The sequence below is a fragment of the Schistocerca gregaria genome, unplaced genomic scaffold (assembly GCF_023897955.1).
Source record: "Schistocerca gregaria isolate iqSchGreg1 unplaced genomic scaffold, iqSchGreg1.2 ptg000758l, whole genome shotgun sequence".
In the NCBI taxonomy this organism is placed as follows: domain Eukaryota; kingdom Metazoa; phylum Arthropoda; class Insecta; order Orthoptera; family Acrididae; genus Schistocerca; species Schistocerca gregaria.
Window position 1 is genome coordinate 98832 of NW_026062129.1, and position 22294 is coordinate 121125.

Here is a 22294-nt window from a genome sequence, read left to right on the forward strand (position 1 = left end):
CATGCGAATTACGCAAATATCTGGAAGCGCGACGCGTGTCAGGCAGGTGAGAACGCTTCCCTCGGTCCAGCAGGACACTGACACACCCCGCGCAGTCCACCCGCCGCCCGGCCGCGCGCAAGACCTGCGCTGGTTGACAATAACAAGGTGCGTCTCCCGCGAGTGTCGAGGAGGAAGGACGTGCTTCGCGTCAAATGTGCCACCGAAAATGGCGATTGCGTGTGTTGGAAGGAGAGGCGAAGCATTCTTCTGCCGTGCGGCTACAGTATAAGGACGCCAACGGCCATACCATGTTGAATACACCGGTTCTCGTCCGATCACCGAAGTTAAGCAACATCGGGCCCGGTTAGTACTTGGATGGGTGACCGCCTGGGAACACCGGGTGCTGTTGGCTCTCTCTCTTCTTTTAAATTTCATGTCACTACACCTGGCAGCCCTCTTTTCATACTAACTCTCAGGTGCGACAAAGATGCTCCCACAAGCATTTTAAACTACTGTATTAAACGTAAGATGCGAAATTACAGTAATGAACTCAGTTTGAGCAAGAATGCGCGAAGGAAGGGTGGTAGGAACTCCTTGAAAGTAACGAAACACTGCGAATCGACAGATGTGCACTTGAAATGCGTCAGAGCCTACTGTTTTGTAGGAGCGCTAAATTCCAAAAAACTAAATAATTAAATAAAAAACTAAAAAAACAGAAAATCAACTGTTCTGGTACGATCACCGACGATAAGCAACATCGTTAGTATTCGGATCGGTGACCGCCTGGGTACTCTGGAAAAGAGGGCTGGCAGGGGTAGCCAAAAAATGAAGTCAGACAAAGTGTCTCTAGAAATAACAAGAGTATGACACGACAGGACTGTTCTGAAATACGCCAGGGCTTATAGTTTTGTAGCAGTGTACAAATGCAAATTTGTAAACAAAAATTTATCTTTCGCCGCTAGAAGAAATGGATGCTTTGTCGAACCGCCTGTGTCTTGTGTCCGTGTTTTCGCACCTTTCCACGGCATTGCACGGAACAGCACTGCTCTAGTAGCTCCGAACGGCCGCACACGGCGCCTCGCACACGCCGGTCAGTCCGGCGCCAGTCTCGCAGTTGTTTCTCGTGCTTGTGCTGTCATATGGACCACGACCCGAGCGGCAGCGAGCGGCAGTCGAGCAAAGTCGGGACAAGTCGGGACGGAAGGGGACAGCCGAGAATGCACCATGCGAATTACGCAAATATCTGGAAGCGCGACGCGTGTCAGGCAGGTGAGAACGCTTCCCTCGGTCCAGCAGGACACTGACACACCCCGCGCAGTCCACCCGCCGCCCGGCCGCGCGCAAGACCTGCGCTGGTTGACAATAACAAGGTGCGTCTCCCGCGAGTGTCGAGGAGGAAGGACGTGCTTCGCGTCAAATGTGCCACCGAAAATGGCGATTGCGTGTGTTGGAAGGAGAGGCGAAGCATTCTTCTGCCGTGCGGCTACAGTATAAGGACGCCAACGGCCATACCATGTTGAATACACCGGTTCTCGTCCGATCACCGAAGTTAAGCAACATCGGGCCCGGTTAGTACTTGGATGGGTGACCGCCTGGGAACACCGGGTGCTGTTGGCTCTCTCTCTTCTTTTAAATTTCATGTCACTACACCTGGCAGCCCTCTTTTCATACTAACTCTCAGGTGCGACAAAGATGCTCCCACAAGCATTTTAAACTACTGTATTAAACGTAAGATGCGAAATTACAGTAATGAACTCAGTTTGAGCAAGAATGCGCGAAGGAAGGGTGGTAGGAACTCCTTGAAAGTAACGAAACACTGCGAATCGACAGATGTGCACTTGAAATGCGTCAGAGCCTACTGTTTTGTAGGAGCGCTAAATTCCAAAAAACTAAATAATTAAATAAAAAACTAAAAAAACAGAAAATCAACTGTTCTGGTACGATCACCGACGATAAGCAACATCGTTAGTATTCGGATCGGTGACCGCCTGGGTACTCTGGAAAAGAGGGCTGGCAGGGGTAGCCAAAAAATGAAGTCAGACAAAGTGTCTCTAGAAATAACAAGAGTATGACACGACAGGACTGTTCTGAAATACGCCAGGGCTTATAGTTTTGTAGCAGTGTACAAATGCAAATTTGTAAACAAAAATTTATCTTTCGCCGCTAGAAGAAATGGATGCTTTGTCGAACCGCCTGTGTCTTGTGTCCGTGTTTTCGCACCTTTCCACGGCATTGCACGGAACAGCACTGCTCTAGTAGCTCCGAACGGCCGCACACGGCGCCTCGCACACGCCGGTCAGTCCGGCGCCAGTCTCGCAGTTGTTTCTCGTGCTTGTGCTGTCATATGGACCACGACCCGAGCGGCAGCGAGCGGCAGTCGAGCAAAGTCGGGACAAGTCGGGACGGAAGGGGACAGCCGAGAATGCACCATGCGAATTACGCAAATATCTGGAAGCGCGACGCGTGTCAGGCAGGTGAGAACGCTTCCCTCGGTCCAGCAGGACACTGACACACCCCGCGCAGTCCACCCGCCGCCCGGCCGCGCGCAAGACCTGCGCTGGTTGACAATAACAAGGTGCGTCTCCCGCGAGTGTCGAGGAGGAAGGACGTGCTTTGCGTCAAATGTGCCACCGAAAATGGCGATTGCGTGTGTTGGAAGGAGAGGCGAAGCATTCTTCTGCCGTGCGGCTACAGTATAAGGACGCCAACGGCCATACCATGTTGAATACACCGGTTCTCGTCCGATCACCGAAGTTAAGCAACATCGGGCCCGGTTAGTACTTGGATGGGTGACCGCCTGGGAACACCGGGTGCTGTTGGCTCTCTCTCTTCTTTTAAATTTCATGTCACTACACCTGGCAGCCCTCTTTTCATACTAACTCTCAGGTGCGACAAAGATGCTCCCACAAGCATTTTAAACTACTGTATTAAACGTAAGATGCGAAATTACAGTAATGAACTCAGTTTGAGCAAGAATGCGCGAAGGAAGGGTGGTAGGAACTCCTTGAAAGTAACGAAACACTGCGAATCGACAGATGTGCACTTGAAATGCGTCAGAGCCTACTGTTTTGTAGGAGCGCTAAATTCCAAAAAACTAAATAATTAAATAAAAAACTAAAAAAACAGAAAATCAACTGTTCTGGTACGATCACCGACGATAAGCAACATCGTTAGTATTCGGATCGGTGACCGCCTGGGTACTCTGGAAAAGAGGGCTGGCAGGGGTAGCCAAAAAATGAAGTCAGACAAAGTGTCTCTAGAAATAACAAGAGTATGACACGACAGGACTGTTCTGAAATACGCCAGGGCTTATAGTTTTGTAGCAGTGTACAAATGCAAATTTGTAAACAAAAATTTATCTTTCGCCGCTAGAAGAAATGGATGCTTTGTCGAACCGCCTGTGTCTTGTGTCCGTGTTTTCGCACCTTTCCACGGCATTGCACGGAACAGCACTGCTCTAGTAGCTCCGAACGGCCGCACACGGCGCCTCGCACACGCCGGTCAGTCCGGCGCCAGTCTCGCAGTTGTTTCTCGTGCTTGTGCTGTCATATGGACCACGACCCGAGCGGCAGCGAGCGGCAGTCGAGCAAAGTCGGGACAAGTCGGGACGGAAGGGGACAGCCGAGAATGCACCATGCGAATTACGCAAATATCTGGAAGCGCGACGCGTGTCAGGCAGGTGAGAACGCTTCCCTCGGTCCAGCAGGACACTGACACACCCCGCGCAGTCCACCCGCCGCCCGGCCGCGCGCAAGACCTGCGCTGGTTGACAATAACAAGGTGCGTCTCCCGCGAGTGTCGAGGAGGAAGGACGTGCTTTGCGTCAAATGTGCCACCGAAAATGGCGATTGCGTGTGTTGGAAGGAGAGGCGAAGCATTCTTCTGCCGTGCGGCTACAGTATAAGGACGCCAACGGCCATACCATGTTGAATACACCGGTTCTCGTCCGATCACCGAAGTTAAGCAACATCGGGCCCGGTTAGTACTTGGATGGGTGACCGCCTGGGAACACCGGGTGCTGTTGGCTCTCTCTCTTCTTTTAAATTTCATGTCACTACACCTGGCAGCCCTCTTTTCATACTAACTCTCAGGTGCGACAAAGATGCTCCCACAAGCATTTTAAACTACTGTATTAAACGTAAGATGCGAAATTACAGTAATGAACTCAGTTTGAGCAAGAATGCGCGAAGGAAGGGTGGTAGGAACTCCTTGAAAGTAACGAAACACTGCGAATCGACAGATGTGCACTTGAAATGCGTCAGAGCCTACTGTTTTGTAGGAGCGCTAAATTCCAAAAAACTAAATAATTAAATAAAAAACTAAAAAAACAGAAAATCAACTGTTCTGGTACGATCACCGACGATAAGCAACATCGTTAGTATTCGGATCGGTGACCGCCTGGGTACTCTGGAAAAGAGGGCTGGCAGGGGTAGCCAAAAAATGAAGTCAGACAAAGTGTCTCTAGAAATAACAAGAGTATGACACGACAGGACTGTTCTGAAATACGCCAGGGCTTATAGTTTTGTAGCAGTGTACAAATGCAAATTTGTAAACAAAAATTTATCTTTCGCCGCTAGAAGAAATGGATGCTTTGTCGAACCGCCTGTGTCTTGTGTCCGTGTTTTCGCACCTTTCCACGGCATTGCACGGAACAGCACTGCTCTAGTAGCTCCGAACGGCCGCACACGGCGCCTCGCACACGCCGGTCAGTCCGGCGCCAGTCTCGCAGTTGTTTCTCGTGCTTGTGCTGTCATATGGACCACGACCCGAGCGGCAGCGAGCGGCAGTCGAGCAAAGTCGGGACAAGTCGGGACGGAAGGGGACAGCCGAGAATGCACCATGCGAATTACGCAAATATCTGGAAGCGCGACGCGTGTCAGGCAGGTGAGAACGCTTCCCTCGGTCCAGCAGGACACTGACACACCCCGCGCAGTCCACCCGCCGCCCGGCCGCGCGCAAGACCTGCGCTGGTTGACAATAACAAGGTGCGTCTCCCGCGAGTGTCGAGGAGGAAGGACGTGCTTTGCGTCAAATGTGCCACCGAAAATGGCGATTGCGTGTGTTGGAAGGAGAGGCGAAGCATTCTTCTGCCGTGCGGCTACAGTATAAGGACGCCAACGGCCATACCATGTTGAATACACCGGTTCTCGTCCGATCACCGAAGTTAAGCAACATCGGGCCCGGTTAGTACTTGGATGGGTGACCGCCTGGGAACACCGGGTGCTGTTGGCTCTCTCTCTTCTTTTAAATTTCATGTCACTACACCTGGCAGCCCTCTTTTCATACTAACTCTCAGGTGCGACAAAGATGCTCCCACAAGCATTTTAAACTACTGTATTAAACGTAAGATGCGAAATTACAGTAATGAACTCAGTTTGAGCAAGAATGCGCGAAGGAAGGGTGGTAGGAACTCCTTGAAAGTAACGAAACACTGCGAATCGACAGATGTGCACTTGAAATGCGTCAGAGCCTACTGTTTTGTAGGAGCGCTAAATTCCAAAAAACTAAATAATTAAATAAAAAACTAAAAAAACAGAAAATCAACTGTTCTGGTACGATCACCGACGATAAGCAACATCGTTAGTATTCGGATCGGTGACCGCCTGGGTACTCTGGAAAAGAGGGCTGGCAGGGGTAGCCAAAAAATGAAGTCAGACAAAGTGTCTCTAGAAATAACAAGAGTATGACACGACAGGACTGTTCTGAAATACGCCAGGGCTTATAGTTTTGTAGCAGTGTACAAATGCAAATTTGTAAACAAAAATTTATCTTTCGCCGCTAGAAGAAATGGATGCTTTGTCGAACCGCCTGTGTCTTGTGTCCGTGTTTTCGCACCTTTCCACGGCATTGCACGGAACAGCACTGCTCTAGTAGCTCCGAACGGCCGCACACGGCGCCTCGCACACGCCGGTCAGTCCGGCGCCAGTCTCGCAGTTGTTTCTCGTGCTTGTGCTGTCATATGGACCACGACCCGAGCGGCAGCGAGCGGCAGTCGAGCAAAGTCGGGACAAGTCGGGACGGAAGGGGACAGCCGAGAATGCACCATGCGAATTACGCAAATATCTGGAAGCGCGACGCGTGTCAGGCAGGTGAGAACGCTTCCCTCGGTCCAGCAGGACACTGACACACCCCGCGCAGTCCACCTGCCGCCCGGCCGCGCGCTAGACCTGCGCTGGTTGACAATAACAAGGTGCGTCTCCCGCGAGTGTCGAGGAGGAAGGACGTGCTTTGCGTCAAATGTGCCACCGAAAATGGCGATTGCGTGTGTTGGAAGGAGAGGCGAAGCATTCTTCTGCCGTGCGGCTACAGTATAAGGACGCCAACGGCCATACCATGTTGAATACACCGGTTCTCGTCCGATCACCGAAGTTAAGCAACATCGGGCCCGGTTAGTACTTGGATGGGTGACCGCCTGGGAACACCGGGTGCTGTTGGCTCTCTCTCTTCTTTTAAATTTCATGTCACTACACCTGGCAGCCCTCTTTTCATACTAACTCTCAGGTGCGACAAAGATGCTCCCACAAGCATTTTAAACTACTGTATTAAACGTAAGATGCGAAATTACAGTAATGAACTCAGTTTGAGCAAGAATGCGCGAAGGAAGGGTGGTAGGAACTCCTTGAAAGTAACGAAACACTGCGAATCGACAGATGTGCACTTGAAATGCGTCAGAGCCTACTGTTTTGTAGGAGCGCTAAATTCCAAAAAACTAAATAATTAAATAAAAAACTAAAAAAACAGAAAATCAACTGTTCTGGTACGATCACCGACGATAAGCAACATCGTTAGTATTCGGATCGGTGACCGCCTGGGTACTCTGGAAAAGAGGGCTGGCAGGGGTAGCCAAAAAATGAAGTCAGACAAAGTGTCTCTAGAAATAACAAGAGTATGACACGACAGGACTGTTCTGAAATACGCCAGGGCTTATAGTTTTGTAGCAGTGTACAAATGCAAATTTGTAAACAAAAATTTATCTTTCGCCGCTAGAAGAAATGGATGCTTTGTCGAACCGCCTGTGTCTTGTGTCCGTGTTTTCGCACCTTTCCACGGCATTGCACGGAACAGCACTGCTCTAGTAGCTCCGAACGGCCGCACACGGCGCCTCGCACACGCCGGTCAGTCCGGCGCCAGTCTCGCAGTTGTTTCTCGTGCTTGTGCTGTCATATGGACCACGACCCGAGCGGCAGCGAGCGGCAGTCGAGCAAAGTCGGGACAAGTCGGGACGGAAGGGGACAGCCGAGAATGCACCATGCGAATTACGCAAATATCTGGAAGCGCGACGCGTGTCAGGCAGGTGAGAACGCTTCCCTCGGTCCAGCAGGACACTGACACACCCCGCGCAGTCCACCCGCCGCCCGGCCGCGCGCAAGACCTGCGCTGGTTGACAATAACAAGGTGCGTCTCCCGCGAGTGTCGAGGAGGAAGGACGTGCTTCGCGTCAAATGTGCCACCGAAAATGGCGATTGCGTGTGTTGGAAGGAGAGGCGAAGCATTCTTCTGCCGTGCGGCTACAGTATAAGGACGCCAACGGCCATACCATGTTGAATACACCGGTTCTCGTCCGATCACCGAAGTTAAGCAACATCGGGCCCGGTTAGTACTTGGATGGGTGACCGCCTGGGAACACCGGGTGCTGTTGGCTCTCTCTCTTCTTTTAAATTTCATGTCACTACACCTGGCAGCCCTCTTTTCATACTAACTCTCAGGTGCGACAAAGATGCTCCCACAAGCATTTTAAACTACTGTATTAAACGTAAGATGCGAAATTACAGTAATGAACTCAGTTTGAGCAAGAATGCGCGAAGGAAGGGTGGTAGGAACTCCTTGAAAGTAACGAAACACTGCGAATCGACAGATGTGCACTTGAAATGCGTCAGAGCCTACTGTTTTGTAGGAGCGCTAAATTCCAAAAAACTAAATAATTAAATAAAAAACTAAAAAAACAGAAAATCAACTGTTCTGGTACGATCACCGACGATAAGCAACATCGTTAGTATTCGGATCGGTGACCGCCTGGGTACTCTGGAAAAGAGGGCTGGCAGGGGTAGCCAAAAAATGAAGTCAGACAAAGTGTCTCTAGAAATAACAAGAGTATGACACGACAGGACTGTTCTGAAATACGCCAGGGCTTATAGTTTTGTAGCAGTGTACAAATGCAAATTTGTAAACAAAAATTTATCTTTCGCCGCTAGAAGAAATGGATGCTTTGTCGAACCGCCTGTGTCTTGTGTCCGTGTTTTCGCACCTTTCCACGGCATTGCACGGAACAGCACTGCTCTAGTAGCTCCGAACGGCCGCACACGGCGCCTCGCACACGCCGGTCAGTCCGGCGCCAGTCTCGCAGTTGTTTCTCGTGCTTGTGCTGTCATATGGACCACGACCCGAGCGGCAGCGAGCGGCAGTCGAGCAAAGTCGGGACAAGTCGGGACGGAAGGGGACAGCCGAGAATGCACCATGCGAATTACGCAAATATCTGGAAGCGCGACGCGTGTCAGGCAGGTGAGAACGCTTCCCTCGGTCCAGCAGGACACTGACACACCCCGCGCAGTCCACCCGCCGCCCGGCCGCGCGCAAGACCTGCGCTGGTTGACAATAACAAGGTGCGTCTCCCGCGAGTGTCGAGGAGGAAGGACGTGCTTCGCGTCAAATGTGCCACCGAAAATGGCGATTGCGTGTGTTGGAAGGAGAGGCGAAGCATTCTTCTGCCGTGCGGCTACAGTATAAGGACGCCAACGGCCATACCATGTTGAATACACCGGTTCTCGTCCGATCACCGAAGTTAAGCAACATCGGGCCCGGTTAGTACTTGGATGGGTGACCGCCTGGGAACACCGGGTGCTGTTGGCTCTCTCTCTTCTTTTAAATTTCATGTCACTACACCTGGCAGCCCTCTTTTCATACTAACTCTCAGGTGCGACAAAGATGCTCCCACAAGCATTTTAAACTACTGTATTAAACGTAAGATGCGAAATTACAGTAATGAACTCAGTTTGAGCAAGAATGCGCGAAGGAAGGGTGGTAGGAACTCCCTGAAAGTAACGAAATACTGCGAATCGACAGATGTGCACTTGAAATGCGTCAGAGCCTACTGTTTTGTAGGAGCGCTAAATTCCAAAAAACTAAATAATTAAATAAAAAACTAAAAAAACAGAAAATCAACTGTTCTGGTACGATCACCGACGATAAGCAACATCGTTAGTATTCGGATCGGTGACCGCCTGGGTACTCTGGAAAAGAGGGCTGGCAGGGGTAGCCAAAAAATGAAGTCAGACAAAGTGTCTCTAGAAATAACAAGAGTATGACACGACAGGACTGTTCTGAAATACGCCAGGGCTTATAGTTTTGTAGCAGTGTACAAATGCAAATTTGTAAACAAAAATTTATCTTTCGCCGCTAGAAGAAATGGATGCTTTGTCGAACCGCCTGTGTCTTGTGTCCGTGTTTTCGCACCTTTCCACGGCATTGCACGGAACAGCACTGCTCTAGTAGCTCCGAACGGCCGCACACGGCGCCTCGCACACGCCGGTCAGTCCGGCGCCAGTCTCGCAGTTGTTTCTCGTGCTTGTGCTGTCATATGGACCACGACCCGAGCGGCAGCGAGCGGCAGTCGAGCAAAGTCGGGACAAGTCGGGACGGAAGGGGACAGCCGAGAATGCACCATGCGAATTACGCAAATATCTGGAAGCGCGACGCGTGTCAGGCAGGTGAGAACGCTTCCCTCGGTCCAGCAGGACACTGACACACCCCGCGCAGTCCACCCGCCGCCCGGCCGCGCGCAAGACCTGCGCTGGTTGACAATAACAAGGTGCGTCTCCCGCGAGTGTCGAGGAGGAAGGACGTGCTTCGCGTCAAATGTGCCACCGAAAATGGCGATTGCGTGTGTTGGAAGGAGAGGCGAAGCATTCTTCTGCCGTGCGGCTACAGTATAAGGACGCCAACGGCCATACCATGTTGAATACACCGGTTCTCGTCCGATCACCGAAGTTAAGCAACATCGGGCCCGGTTAGTACTTGGATGGGTGACCGCCTGGGAACACCGGGTGCTGTTGGCTCTCTCTCTTCTTTTAAATTTCATGTCACTACACCTGGCAGCCCTCTTTTCATACTAACTCTCAGGTGCGACAAAGATGCTCCCACAAGCATTTTAAACTACTGTATTAAACGTAAGATGCGAAATTACAGTAATGAACTCAGTTTGAGCAAGAATGCGCGAAGGAAGGGTGGTAGGAACTCCTTGAAAGTAACGAAACACTGCGAATCGACAGATGTGCACTTGAAATGCGTCAGAGCCTACTGTTTTGTAGGAGCGCTAAATTCCAAAAAACTAAATAATTAAATAAAAAACTAAAAAAACAGAAAATCAACTGTTCTGGTACGATCACCGACGATAAGCAACATCGTTAGTATTCGGATCGGTGACCGCCTGGGTACTCTGGAAAAGAGGGCTGGCAGGGGTAGCCAAAAAATGAAGTCAGACAAAGTGTCTCTAGAAATAACAAGAGTATGACACGACAGGACTGTTCTGAAATACGCCAGGGCTTATAGTTTTGTAGCAGTGTACAAATGCAAATTTGTAAACAAAAATTTATCTTTCGCCGCTAGAAGAAATGGATGCTTTGTCGAACCGCCTGTGTCTTGTGTCCGTGTTTTCGCACCTTTCCACGGCATTGCACGGAACAGCACTGCTCTAGTAGCTCCGAACGGCCGCACACGGCGCCTCGCACACGCCGGTCAGTCCGGCGCCAGTCTCGCAGTTGTTTCTCGTGCTTGTGCTGTCATATGGACCACGACCCGAGCGGCAGCGAGCGGCAGTCGAGCAAAGTCGGGACAAGTCGGGACGGAAGGGGACAGCCGAGAATGCACCATGCGAATTACGCAAATATCTGGAAGCGCGACGCGTGTCAGGCAGGTGAGAACGCTTCCCTCGGTCCAGCAGGACACTGACACACCCCGCGCAGTCCACCCGCCGCCCGGCCGCGCGCAAGACCTGCGCTGGTTGACAATAACAAGGTGCGTCTCCCGCGAGTGTCGAGGAGGAAGGACGTGCTTTGCGTCAAATGTGCCACCGAAAATGGCGATTGCGTGTGTTGGAAGGAGAGGCGAAGCATTCTTCTGCCGTGCGGCTACAGTATAAGGACGCCAACGGCCATACCATGTTGAATACACCGGTTCTCGTCCGATCACCGAAGTTAAGCAACATCGGGCCCGGTTAGTACTTGGATGGGTGACCGCCTGGGAACACCGGGTGCTGTTGGCTCTCTCTCTTCTTTTAAATTTCATGTCACTACACCTGGCAGCCCTCTTTTCATACTAACTCTCAGGTGCGACAAAGATGCTCCCACAAGCATTTTAAACTACTGTATTAAACGTAAGATGCGAAATTACAGTAATGAACTCAGTTTGAGCAAGAATGCGCGAAGGAAGGGTGGTAGGAACTCCTTGAAAGTAACGAAACACTGCGAATCGACAGATGTGCACTTGAAATGCGTCAGAGCCTACTGTTTTGTAGGAGCGCTAAATTCCAAAAAACTAAATAATTAAATAAAAAACTAAAAAAACAGAAAATCAACTGTTCTGGTACGATCACCGACGATAAGCAACATCGTTAGTATTCGGATCGGTGACCGCCTGGGTACTCTGGAAAAGAGGGCTGGCAGGGGTAGCCAAAAAATGAAGTCAGACAAAGTGTCTCTAGAAATAACAAGAGTATGACACGACAGGACTGTTCTGAAATACGCCAGGGCTTATAGTTTTGTAGCAGTGTACAAATGCAAATTTGTAAACAAAAATTTATCTTTCGCCGCTAGAAGAAATGGATGCTTTGTCGAACCGCCTGTGTCTTGTGTCCGTGTTTTCGCACCTTTCCACGGCATTGCACGGAACAGCACTGCTCTAGTAGCTCCGAACGGCCGCACACGGCGCCTCGCACACGCCGGTCAGTCCGGCGCCAGTCTCGCAGTTGTTTCTCGTGCTTGTGCTGTCATATGGACCACGACCCGAGCGGCAGCGAGCGGCAGTCGAGCAAAGTCGGGACAAGTCGGGACGGAAGGGGACAGCCGAGAATGCACCATGCGAATTACGCAAATATCTGGAAGCGCGACGCGTGTCAGGCAGGTGAGAACGCTTCCCTCGGTCCAGCAGGACACTGACACACCCCGCGCAGTCCACCCGCCGCCCGGCCGCGCGCAAGACCTGCGCTGGTTGACAATAACAAGGTGCGTCTCCCGCGAGTGTCGAGGAGGAAGGACGTGCTTCGCGTCAAATGTGCCACCGAAAATGGCGATTGCGTGTGTTGGAAGGAGAGGCGAAGCATTCTTCTGCCGTGCGGCTACAGTATAAGGACGCCAACGGCCATACCATGTTGAATACACCGGTTCTCGTCCGATCACCGAAGTTAAGCAACATCGGGCCCGGTTAGTACTTGGATGGGTGACCGCCTGGGAACACCGGGTGCTGTTGGCTCTCTCTCTTCTTTTAAATTTCATGTCACTACACCTGGCAGCCCTCTTTTCATACTAACTCTCAGGTGCGACAAAGATGCTCCCACAAGCATTTTAAACTACTGTATTAAACGTAAGATGCGAAATTACAGTAATGAACTCAGTTTGAGCAAGAATGCGCGAAGGAAGGGTGGTAGGAACTCCTTGAAAGTAACGAAACACTGCGAATCGACAGATGTGCACTTGAAATGCGTCAGAGCCTACTGTTTTGTAGGAGCGCTAAATTCCAAAAAACTAAATAATTAAATAAAAAACTAAAAAAACAGAAAATCAACTGTTCTGGTACGATCACCGACGATAAGCAACATCGTTAGTATTCGGATCGGTGACCGCCTGGGTACTCTGGAAAAGAGGGCTGGCAGGGGTAGCCAAAAAATGAAGTCAGACAAAGTGTCTCTAGAAATAACAAGAGTATGACACGACAGGACTGTTCTGAAATACGCCAGGGCTTATAGTTTTGTAGCAGTGTACAAATGCAAATTTGTAAACAAAAATTTATCTTTCGCCGCTAGAAGAAATGGATGCTTTGTCGAACCGCCTGTGTCTTGTGTCCGTGTTTTCGCACCTTTCCACGGCATTGCACGGAACAGCACTGCTCTAGTAGCTCCGAACGGCCGCACACGGCGCCTCGCACACGCCGGTCAGTCCGGCGCCAGTCTCGCAGTTGTTTCTCGTGCTTGTGCTGTCATATGGACCACGACCCGAGCGGCAGCGAGCGGCAGTCGAGCAAAGTCGGGACAAGTCGGGACGGAAGGGGACAGCCGAGAATGCACCATGCGAATTACGCAAATATCTGGAAGCGCGACGCGTGTCAGGCAGGTGAGAACGCTTCCCTCGGTCCAGCAGGACACTGACACACCCCGCGCAGTCCACCCGCCGCCCGGCCGCGCGCAAGACCTGCGCTGGTTGACAATAACAAGGTGCGTCTCCCGCGAGTGTCGAGGAGGAAGGACGTGCTTTGCGTCAAATGTGCCACCGAAAATGGCGATTGCGTGTGTTGGAAGGAGAGGCGAAGCATTCTTCTGCCGTGCGGCTACAGTATAAGGACGCCAACGGCCATACCATGTTGAATACACCGGTTCTCGTCCGATCACCGAAGTTAAGCAACATCGGGCCCGGTTAGTACTTGGATGGGTGACCGCCTGGGAACACCGGGTGCTGTTGGCTCTCTCTCTTCTTTTAAATTTCATGTCACTACACCTGGCAGCCCTCTTTTCATACTAACTCTCAGGTGCGACAAAGATGCTCCCACAAGCATTTTAAACTACTGTATTAAACGTAAGATGCGAAATTACAGTAATGAACTCAGTTTGAGCAAGAATGCGCGAAGGAAGGGTGGTAGGAACTCCTTGAAAGTAACGAAACACTGCGAATCGACAGATGTGCACTTGAAATGCGTCAGAGCCTACTGTTTTGTAGGAGCGCTAAATTCCAAATACTAAATAATTAAATAAAAAACTAAAAAAACAGAAAATCAACTGTTCTGGTACGATCACCGACGATAAGCAACATCGTTAGTATTCGGATCGGTGACCGCCTGGGTACTCTGGAAAAGAGGGCTGGCAGGGGTAGCCAAAAAATGAAGTCAGACAAAGTGTCTCTAGAAATAACAAGAGTATGACACGACAGGACTGTTCTGAAATACGCCAGGGCTTATAGTTTTGTAGCAGTGTACAAATGCAAATTTGTAAACAAAAATTTATCTTTCGCCGCTAGAAGAAATGGATGCTTTGTCGAACCGCCTGTGTCTTGTGTCCGTGTTTTCGCACCTTTCCACGGCATTGCACGGAACAGCACTGCTCTAGTAGCTCCGAACGGCCGCACACGGCGCCTCGCACACGCCGGTCAGTCCGGCGCCAGTCTCGCAGTTGTTTCTCGTGCTTGTGCTGTCATATGGACCACGACCCGAGCGGCAGCGAGCGGCAGTCGAGCAAAGTCGGGACAAGTCGGGACGGAAGGGGACAGCCGAGAATGCACCATGCGAATTACGCAAATATCTGGAAGCGCGACGCGTGTCAGGCAGGTGAGAACGCTTCCCTCGGTCCAGCAGGACACTGACACACCCCGCGCAGTCCACCCGCCGCCCGGCCGCGCGCAAGACCTGCGCTGGTTGACAATAACAAGGTGCGTCTCCCGCGAGTGTCGAGGAGGAAGGACGTGCTTCGCGTCAAATGTGCCACCGAAAATGGCGATTGCGTGTGTTGGAAGGAGAGGCGAAGCATTCTTCTGCCGTGCGGCTACAGTATAAGGACGCCAACGGCCATACCATGTTGAATACACCGGTTCTCGTCCGATCACCGAAGTTAAGCAACATCGGGCCCGGTTAGTACTTGGATGGGTGACCGCCTGGGAACACCGGGTGCTGTTGGCTCTCTCTCTTCTTTTAAATTTCATGTCACTACACCTGGCAGCCCTCTTTTCATACTAACTCTCAGGTGCGACAAAGATGCTCCCACAAGCATTTTAAACTACTGTATTAAACGTAAGATGCGAAATTACAGTAATGAACTCAGTTTGAGCAAGAATGCGCGAAGGAAGGGTGGTAGGAACTCCTTGAAAGTAACGAAACACTGCGAATCGACAGATGTGCACTTGAAATGCGTCAGAGCCTACTGTTTTGTAGGAGCGCTAAATTCCAAAAAACTAAATAATTAAATAAAAAACTAAAAAAACAGAAAATCAACTGTTCTGGTACGATCACCGACGATAAGCAACATCGTTAGTATTCGGATCGGTGACCGCCTGGGTACTCTGGAAAAGAGGGCTGGCAGGGGTAGCCAAAAAATGAAGTCAGACAAAGTGTCTCTAGAAATAACAAGAGTATGACACGACAGGACTGTTCTGAAATACGCCAGGGCTTATAGTTTTGTAGCAGTGTACAAATGCAAATTTGTAAACAAAAATTTATCTTTCGCCGCTAGAAGAAATGGATGCTTTGTCGAACCGCCTGTGTCTTGTGTCCGTGTTTTCGCACCTTTCCACGGCATTGCACGGAACAGCACTGCTCTAGTAGCTCCGAACGGCCGCACACGGCGCCTCGCACACGCCGGTCAGTCCGGCGCCAGTCTCGCAGTTGTTTCTCGTGCTTGTGCTGTCATATGGACCACGACCCGAGCGGCAGCGAGCGGCAGTCGAGCAAAGTCGGGACAAGTCGGGACGGAAGGGGACAGCCGAGAATGCACCATGCGAATTACGCAAATATCTGGAAGCGCGACGCGTGTCAGGCAGGTGAGAACGCTTCCCTCGGTCCAGCAGGACACTGACACACCCCGCGCAGTCCACCCGCCGCCCGGCCGCGCGCAAGACCTGCGCTGGTTGACAATAACAAGGTGCGTCTCCCGCGAGTGTCGAGGAGGAAGGACGTGCTTTGCGTCAAATGTGCCACCGAAAATGGCGATTGCGTGTGTTGGAAGGAGAGGCGAAGCATTCTTCTGCCGTGCGGCTACAGTATAAGGACGCCAACGGCCATACCATGTTGAATACACCGGTTCTCGTCCGATCACCGAAGTTAAGCAACATCGGGCCCGGTTAGTACTTGGATGGGTGACCGCCTGGGAACACCGGGTGCTGTTGGCTCTCTCTCTTCTTTTAAATTTCATGTCACTACACCTGGCAGCCCTCTTTTCATACTAACTCTCAGGTGCGACAAAGATGCTCCCACAAGCATTTTAAACTACTGTATTAAACGTAAGATGCGAAATTACAGTAATGAACTCAGTTTGAGCAAGAATGCGCGAAGGAAGGGTGGTAGGAACTCCTTGAAAGTAACGAAACACTGCGAATCGACAGATGTGCACTTGAAATGCGTCAGAGCCTACTGTTTTGTAGGAGCGCTAAATTCCAAAAAACTAAATAATTAAATAAAAAACTAAAAAAACAGAAAATCAACTGTTCTGGTACGATCACCGACGATAAGCAACATCGTTAGTATTCGGATCGGTGACCGCCTGGGTACTCTGGAAAAGAGGGCTGGCAGGGGTAGCCAAAAAATGAAGTCAGACAAAGTGTCTCTAGAAATAACAAGAGTATGACACGACAGGACTGTTCTGAAATACGCCAGGGCTTATAGTTTTGTAGCAGTGTACAAATGCAAATTTGTAAACAAAAATTTATCTTTCGCCGCTAGAAGAGATGGATGCTTTGTCGAACCGCCTGTGTCTTGTGTCCGTGTTTTCGCACCTTTCCACGGCATTGCACGGAACAGCACTGCTCTAGTAGCTCCGAACGGCCGCACACGGCGCCTCGCACACGCCGGTCAGTCCGGCGCCAGTCTCGCAGTTGTTTCTCGTGCTTGTGCTGTCATATGGACCACGACCCGAGCGGCAGCGAGCGGCAGTCGAGCAAAGTCGGGACAAGTCGGGACGGAAGGGGACAGCCGAGAATGCACCATGCGAATTACGCAAATATCTGGAAGCGCGACGCGTGTCAGGCAGGTGAGAACGCTTCCCTCGGTCCAGCAGGACACTGACACACCCCGCGCAGTCCACCCGCCGCCCGGCCGCGCGCAAGACCTGCGCTGGTTGACAATAACAAGGTGCGTCTCCCGCGAGTGTCGAGGAGGAAGGACGTGCTTTGCGTCAAATGTGCCACCGAAAATGGCGATTGCGTGTGTTGGAAGGAGAGGCGAAGCATTCTTCTGCCGTGCGGCTACAGTACAAGGACGCCAACGGCCATACCATGTTGAATACACCGGTTCTCGTCCGATCACCGAAGTTAAGCAACATCGGGCCTGGTTAGTACTTGGATGGGTGACCGCCTGGGAACACCGGGTGCTGTTGGCTCTCTCTCTTCTTTTAAATTTCATGTCACTACACCTGGCAGCCCTCTTTTCATACTAACTCTCAGGTGCGACAAAGATGCTCCCACAAGCATTTTAAACTACTGTATTAAACGTAAGATGCGAAATTACAGTAATGAACTCAGTTTGAGCAAGAATGCGCGAAGGAAGGGTGGTAGGAACTCCTTGAAAGTAACGAAACACTGCGAATCGACAGATGTGCACTTGAAATGCGTCAGAGCCTACTGTTTTGTAGGAGCGCTAAATTCCAAAAAACTAAATAATTAAATAAAAAACTAAAAAAACAGAAAATCAACTGTTCTGGTACGATCACCGACGATAAGCAACATCGTTAGTATTCGGATCGTTGACCGCCTGGGTACTCTGGAAAAGAGGGCTGGCAGGGGTAGCCAAAAAATGAAGTCAGACAAAGTGTCTCTAGAAATAACAAGAGTATGACACGACAGGACTGTTCTGAAATACGCCAGGGCTTATAGTTTTGTAGCAGTGTACAAATGCAAATTTGTAAACAAAAATTTATCTTTCGCCGCTAGAAGAGATGGATGCTTTGTCGAACCGCCTGTGTCTTGTGTCCGTGTTTTCGCACCTTTCCACGGCATTGCACGGAACAGCACTGCTCTAGTAGCTCCGAACGGCCGCACACGGCGCCTCGCACACGCCGGTCAGTCCGGCGCCAGTCTCGCAGTTGTTTCTCGTGCTTGTGCTGTCATATGGACCACGACCCGAGCGGCAGCGAGCGGCAGTCGAGCAAAGTCGGGACAAGTCGGGACGGAAGGGGACAGCCGAGAATGCACCATGCGAATTACGCAAATATCTGGAAGCGCGACGCGTGTCAGGCAGGTGAGAACGCTTCCCTCGGTCCAGCAGGACACTGACACACCCCGCGCAGTCCACCCGCCGCCCGGCCGCGCGCAAGACCTGCGCTGGTTGACAATAACAAGGTGCGTCTCCCGCGAGTGTCGAGGAGGAAGGACGTGCTTTGCGTCAAATGTGCCACCGAAAATGGCGATTGCGTGTGTTGGAAGGAGAGGCGAAGCATTCTTCTGCCGTGCGGCTACAGTATAAGGACGCCAACGGCCATACCATGTTGAATACACCGGTTCTCGTCCGATCACCGAAGTTAAGCAACATCGGGCCCGGTTAGTACTTGGATGGGTGACCGCCTGGGAACACCGGGTGCTGTTGGCTCTCTCTCTTCTTTTAAATTTCATGTCACTACACCTGGCAGCCCTCTTTTCATACTAACTCTCAGGTGCGACAAAGATGCTCCCACAAGCATTTTAAACTACTGTATTAAACGTAAGATGCGAAATTACAGTAATGAACTCAGTTTGAGCAAGAATGCGCGAAGGAAGGGTGGTAGGAACTCCTTGAAAGTAACGAAACACTGCGAATCGACAGATGTGCACTTGAAATGCGTCAGAGCCTACTGTTTTGTAGGAGCGCTAAATTCCAAAAAACTAAATAATTAAATAAAAAACTAAAAAAACAGAAAATCAACTGTTCTGGTACGATCACCGACGATAAGCAACATCGTTAGTATTCGGATCGTTGACCGCCTGGGTACTCTGGAAAAGAGGGCTGGCAGGGGTAGCCAAAAAATGAAGTCAGACAAAGTGTCTCTAGAAATAACAAGAGTATGACACGACAGGACTGTTCTGAAATACGCCAGGGCTTATAGTTTTGTAGCAGTGTACAAATGCAAATTTGTAAACAAAAATTTATCTTTCGCCGCTAGAAGAGATGGATGCTTTGTCGAACCGCCTGTGTCTTGTGTCCGTGTTTTCGCACCTTTCCACGGCATTGCACGGAACAGCACTGCTCTAGTAGCTCCGAACGGCCGCACACGGCGCCTCGCACACGCCGGTCAGTCCGGCGCCAGTCTCGCAGTTGTTTCTCGTGCTTGTGCTGTCATATGGACCACGACCCGAGCGGCAGCGAGCGGCAGTCGAGCAAAGTCGGGACAAGTCGGGACGGAAGGGGACAGCCGAGAATGCACCATGCGAATTACGCAAATATCTGGAAGCGCGACGCGTGTCAGGCAGGTGAGAACGCTTCCCTCGGTCCAGCAGGACACTGACACACCCCGCGCAGTCCACCCGCCGCCCGGCCGCGCGCAAGACCTGCGCTGGTTGACAATAACAAGGTGCGTCTCCCGCGAGTGTCGAGGAGGAAGGACGTGCTTCGCGTCAAATGTGCCACCGAAAATGGCGATTGCGTGTGTTGGAAGGAGAGGCGAAGCATTCTTCTGCCGTGCGGCTACAGTATAAGGACGCCAACGGCCATACCATGTTGAATACACCGGTTCTCGTCCGATCACCGAAGTTAAGCAACATCGGGCCCGGTTAGTACTTGGATGGGTGACCGCCTGGGAACACCGGGTGCTGTTGGCTCTCTCTCTTCTTTTAAATTTCATGTCACTACACCTGGCAGCCCTCTTTTCATACTAACTCTCAGGTGCGACAAAGATGCTCCCACAAGCATTTTAAACTACTGTATTAAACGTAAGATGCGAAATTACAGTAATGAACTCAGTTTGAGCAAGAATGCGCGAAGGAAGGGTGGTAGGAACTCCTTGAAAGTAACGAAACACTGCGAATCGACAGATGTGCACTTGAAATGCGTCAGAGCCTACTGTTTTGTAGGAGCGCTAAATTCCAAAAAACTAAATAATTAAATAAAAAACTAAAAAAACAGAAAATCAACTGTTCTGGTACGATCACCGACGATAAGCAACATCGTTAGTATTCGGATCGGTGACCGCCTGGGTACTCTGGAAAAGAGGGCTGGCAGGGGTAGCCAAAAAATGAAGTCAGACAAAGTGTCTCTAGAAATAACAAGAGTATGACACGACAGGACTGTTCTGAAATACGCCAGGGCTTATAGTTTTGTAGCAGTGTACAAATGCAAATTTGTAAACAAAAACTTATCTTTCGCCGCTAGAAGAGATGGATGCTTTGTCGAACCGCCTGTGTATTGTGTCCGTGTTTTCGCACCTTTCCACAGCATTGCACGGAACAGCACTGCTCTAGTAGCTCCGAACGGCCGCACACGGCGCCTCGCACACGCCGGTCAGTCCGGCGCCAGTCTCGCAGTTGTTTCTCGTGCTTGTGCTGTCATATGGACCACGACCCGAGCGGCAGCGAGCGGCAGTCGAGCAAAGTCGGGACAAGTCGGGACGGAAGGGGACAGCCGAGAATGCACCATGCGAATTACGCAAATATCTGGAAGCGCGACGCGTGTCAGGCAGGTGAGAACGCTTCCCTCGGTCCAGCAGGACACTGACACACCCCGCGCAGTCCACCCGCCGCCCGGCCGCGCGCAAGACCTGCGCTGGTTGACAATAACAAGGTGCGTCTCCCGCGAGTGTCGAGGAGGAAGGACGTGCTTTGCGTCAAATGTGCCACCGAAAATGGCGATTGCGTGTGTTGGAAGGAGAGGCGAAGCATTCTTCTGCCGTGCGGCTACAGTATAAGGACGCCAACGGCCATACCATGTTGAATACACCGGTTCTCGTCCGATCACCGAAGTTAAGCAACATCGGGCCCGGTTAGTACTTGGATGGGTGACCGCCTGGGAACACCGGGTGCTGTTGGCTCTCTCTCTTCTTTTAAATTTCATGTCACTACACCTGGCAGCCCTCTTTTCATACTAACTCTCAGGTGCGACAAAGATGCTCCCACAAGCATTTTAAACTACTGTATTAAACGTAAGATGCGAAATTACAGTAATGAACTCAGTTTGAGCAAGAATGCGCGAAGGAAGGGTGGTAGGAACTCCTTGAAAGTAACGAAACACTGCGAATCGACAGATGTGCACTTGAAATGCGTCAGAGCCTACTGTTTTGTAGGAGCGCTAAATTCCAAAAAACTAAATAATTAAATAAAAAACTAAAAAAACAGAAAATCAACTGTTCTGGTACGATCACCGACGATAAGCAACATCGTTAGTATTCGGATCGTTGACCGCCTGGGTACTCTGGAAAAGAGGGCTGGCAGGGGTAGCCAAAAAATGAAGTCAGACAAAGTGTCTCTAGAAATAACAAGAGTATGACACGACAGGACTGTTCTGAAATACGCCAGGGCTTATAGTTTTGTAGCAGTGTACAAATGCAAATTTGTAAACAAAAATTTATCTTTCGCCGCTAGAAGAGATGGATGCTTTGTCGAACCGCCTGTGTCTTGTGTCCGTGTTTTCGCACCTTTCCACGGCATTGCACGGAACAGCACTGCTCTAGTAGCTCCGAACGGCCGCACACGGCGCCTCGCACACGCCGGTCAGTCCGGCGCCAGTCTCGCAGTTGTTTCTCGTGCTTGTGCTGTCATATGGACCACGACCCGAGCGGCAGCGAGCGGCAGTCGAGCAAAGTCGGGACAAGTCGGGACGGAAGGGGACAGCCGAGAATGCACCATGCGAATTACGCAAATATCTGGAAGCGCGACGCGTGTCAGGCAGGTGAGAACGCTTCCCTCGGTCCAGCAGGACACTGACACACCCCGCGCAGTCCACCCGCCGCCCGGCCGCGCGCAAGACCTGCGCTGGTTGACAATAACAAGGTGCGTCTCCCGCGAGTGTCGAGGAGGAAGGACGTGCTTTGCGTCAAATGTGCCACCGAAAATGGCGATTGCGTGTGTTGGAAGGAGAGGCGAAGCATTCTTCTGCCGTGCGGCTACAGTATAAGGACGCCAACGGCCATACCATGTTGAATACACCGGTTCTCGTCCGATCACCGAAGTTAAGCAACATCGGGCCCGGTTAGTACTTGGATGGGTGACCGCCTGGGAACACCGGGTGCTGTTGGCTCTCTCTCTTCTTTTAAATTTCATGTCACTACACCTGGCAGCCCTCTTTTCATACTAACTCTCAGGTGCGACAAAGATGCTCCCACAAGCATTTTAAACTACTGTATTAAACGTAAGATGCGAAATTACAGTAATGAACTCAGTTTGAGCAAGAATGCGCGAAGGAAGGGTGGTAGGAACTCCTTGAAAGTAACGAAACACTGCGAATCGAC

The 22294-nt window shown here is 50.9% G+C and overlaps 19 non-coding genes across 19 annotated transcripts; all 19 read left to right on the forward strand.

Moving 5' to 3' along the window:
• The first annotated feature begins 275 nt into the window (after positions 1-275).
• Positions 276-394, forward strand: LOC126321654 (5S ribosomal RNA). The gene has a single exon (XR_007558418.1). It is a non-coding gene; the product is annotated as a 5S ribosomal RNA (ribosomal RNA).
• Positions 395-1480: 1086 nt separating this feature from the next.
• LOC126321656 (5S ribosomal RNA) lies at positions 1481-1599 on the forward strand. Its single transcript, XR_007558419.1, has one exon. It is a non-coding gene; the product is annotated as a 5S ribosomal RNA (ribosomal RNA).
• A 1086-nt stretch (positions 1600-2685) lies between these two features.
• LOC126321657 (5S ribosomal RNA) lies at positions 2686-2804 on the forward strand. Its single transcript, XR_007558420.1, has one exon. It is a non-coding gene; the product is annotated as a 5S ribosomal RNA (ribosomal RNA).
• A 1086-nt stretch (positions 2805-3890) lies between these two features.
• LOC126321658 (5S ribosomal RNA) lies at positions 3891-4009 on the forward strand. Its single transcript, XR_007558421.1, has one exon. It is a non-coding gene; the product is annotated as a 5S ribosomal RNA (ribosomal RNA).
• Positions 4010-5095: 1086 nt separating this feature from the next.
• On the forward strand, positions 5096-5214 carry LOC126321659 (5S ribosomal RNA). Its single transcript, XR_007558422.1, has one exon. It is a non-coding gene; the product is annotated as a 5S ribosomal RNA (ribosomal RNA).
• A 1086-nt stretch (positions 5215-6300) lies between these two features.
• On the forward strand, positions 6301-6419 carry LOC126321660 (5S ribosomal RNA). Its single transcript, XR_007558423.1, has one exon. It is a non-coding gene; the product is annotated as a 5S ribosomal RNA (ribosomal RNA).
• Positions 6420-7505: 1086 nt separating this feature from the next.
• Positions 7506-7624, forward strand: LOC126321661 (5S ribosomal RNA). Its single transcript, XR_007558424.1, has one exon. It is a non-coding gene; the product is annotated as a 5S ribosomal RNA (ribosomal RNA).
• A 1086-nt stretch (positions 7625-8710) lies between these two features.
• On the forward strand, positions 8711-8829 carry LOC126321663 (5S ribosomal RNA). The gene has a single exon (XR_007558426.1). It is a non-coding gene; the product is annotated as a 5S ribosomal RNA (ribosomal RNA).
• A 1086-nt stretch (positions 8830-9915) lies between these two features.
• LOC126321664 (5S ribosomal RNA) lies at positions 9916-10034 on the forward strand. The gene has a single exon (XR_007558427.1). It is a non-coding gene; the product is annotated as a 5S ribosomal RNA (ribosomal RNA).
• A 1086-nt stretch (positions 10035-11120) lies between these two features.
• Positions 11121-11239, forward strand: LOC126321665 (5S ribosomal RNA). Its single transcript, XR_007558428.1, has one exon. It is a non-coding gene; the product is annotated as a 5S ribosomal RNA (ribosomal RNA).
• A 1086-nt stretch (positions 11240-12325) lies between these two features.
• LOC126321666 (5S ribosomal RNA) lies at positions 12326-12444 on the forward strand. Its single transcript, XR_007558429.1, has one exon. It is a non-coding gene; the product is annotated as a 5S ribosomal RNA (ribosomal RNA).
• Positions 12445-13530: 1086 nt separating this feature from the next.
• LOC126321667 (5S ribosomal RNA) lies at positions 13531-13649 on the forward strand. The gene has a single exon (XR_007558430.1). It is a non-coding gene; the product is annotated as a 5S ribosomal RNA (ribosomal RNA).
• A 1085-nt stretch (positions 13650-14734) lies between these two features.
• On the forward strand, positions 14735-14853 carry LOC126321668 (5S ribosomal RNA). The gene has a single exon (XR_007558431.1). It is a non-coding gene; the product is annotated as a 5S ribosomal RNA (ribosomal RNA).
• A 1086-nt stretch (positions 14854-15939) lies between these two features.
• Positions 15940-16058, forward strand: LOC126321669 (5S ribosomal RNA). Its single transcript, XR_007558432.1, has one exon. It is a non-coding gene; the product is annotated as a 5S ribosomal RNA (ribosomal RNA).
• A 1086-nt stretch (positions 16059-17144) lies between these two features.
• LOC126321735 (5S ribosomal RNA) lies at positions 17145-17263 on the forward strand. The gene has a single exon (XR_007558497.1). It is a non-coding gene; the product is annotated as a 5S ribosomal RNA (ribosomal RNA).
• A 1086-nt stretch (positions 17264-18349) lies between these two features.
• LOC126321670 (5S ribosomal RNA) lies at positions 18350-18468 on the forward strand. Its single transcript, XR_007558433.1, has one exon. It is a non-coding gene; the product is annotated as a 5S ribosomal RNA (ribosomal RNA).
• A 1086-nt stretch (positions 18469-19554) lies between these two features.
• Positions 19555-19673, forward strand: LOC126321671 (5S ribosomal RNA). Its single transcript, XR_007558434.1, has one exon. It is a non-coding gene; the product is annotated as a 5S ribosomal RNA (ribosomal RNA).
• A 1086-nt stretch (positions 19674-20759) lies between these two features.
• Positions 20760-20878, forward strand: LOC126321672 (5S ribosomal RNA). Its single transcript, XR_007558435.1, has one exon. It is a non-coding gene; the product is annotated as a 5S ribosomal RNA (ribosomal RNA).
• Positions 20879-21964: 1086 nt separating this feature from the next.
• LOC126321674 (5S ribosomal RNA) lies at positions 21965-22083 on the forward strand. The gene has a single exon (XR_007558437.1). It is a non-coding gene; the product is annotated as a 5S ribosomal RNA (ribosomal RNA).
• The last annotated feature ends 211 nt before the right edge of the window (positions 22084-22294 follow it).